Raw genomic sequence first — 660 nt, 5'->3', positions numbered from 1 at the left:
AACAACTGTGGTCATGATGCAGTACAATAGATTACTAAAACTTATTTCTTCAGTATGAGACTTAGCACCTTTTGATTAATACCTTCCCTTTGCCCATCCCTCCTCTTCCCCTCCAGCCTCTAGTAACTACCTTTCTAGTCTCTGTTTCTATGCCTTTGATGTTTTTAGATCCCACACAAAGTGAGATGATATAGCATTTGTATTTTTGTGTTTGGCTTATTTCACTTACCATAATGTCTTCCAGTTCCATTCATGTTGTTGTGACTGACAAAAATTTTCTTCTTCTTAAAGACTATATAGTATTCCATTGTGTGTATACACCACATTTTCTTTCTTTCTTTAATTTTTTAGAGACAGGATCTTGCTCTGTTGCCCAGGCTGGAGTGCAATTGTGTGATCTCAGCTCACGGCACTCTTGATTCCCCTGGACTCAAGTGATCCTCTCACCTTAGCCCTTAGCCTCCTGAGTAGTTGGGACCACAGGTGTATGCTACCAAGCCCTGCTCGTTTTTGTATTATTTTGTAGAGATGGGGTTTCACCCTGTTGCCCAGGCTGCGTGAACTCCTGGGCTCAAGCAATCCACCTGCCTTGGCTTCCTAAAGTGGTGGGGTTATAGGTGTGAGCCACCATGCCTGGTCTACCACATTTTCTCCATTCCT

Source organism: Colobus angolensis, unplaced genomic scaffold, assembly GCF_000951035.1.
Source record: "Colobus angolensis palliatus isolate OR3802 unplaced genomic scaffold, Cang.pa_1.0 Scaffold194, whole genome shotgun sequence".
Taxonomy (NCBI): domain Eukaryota; kingdom Metazoa; phylum Chordata; class Mammalia; order Primates; family Cercopithecidae; genus Colobus; species Colobus angolensis.
Note: the sequence above shows the minus strand (reverse complement) of the source record.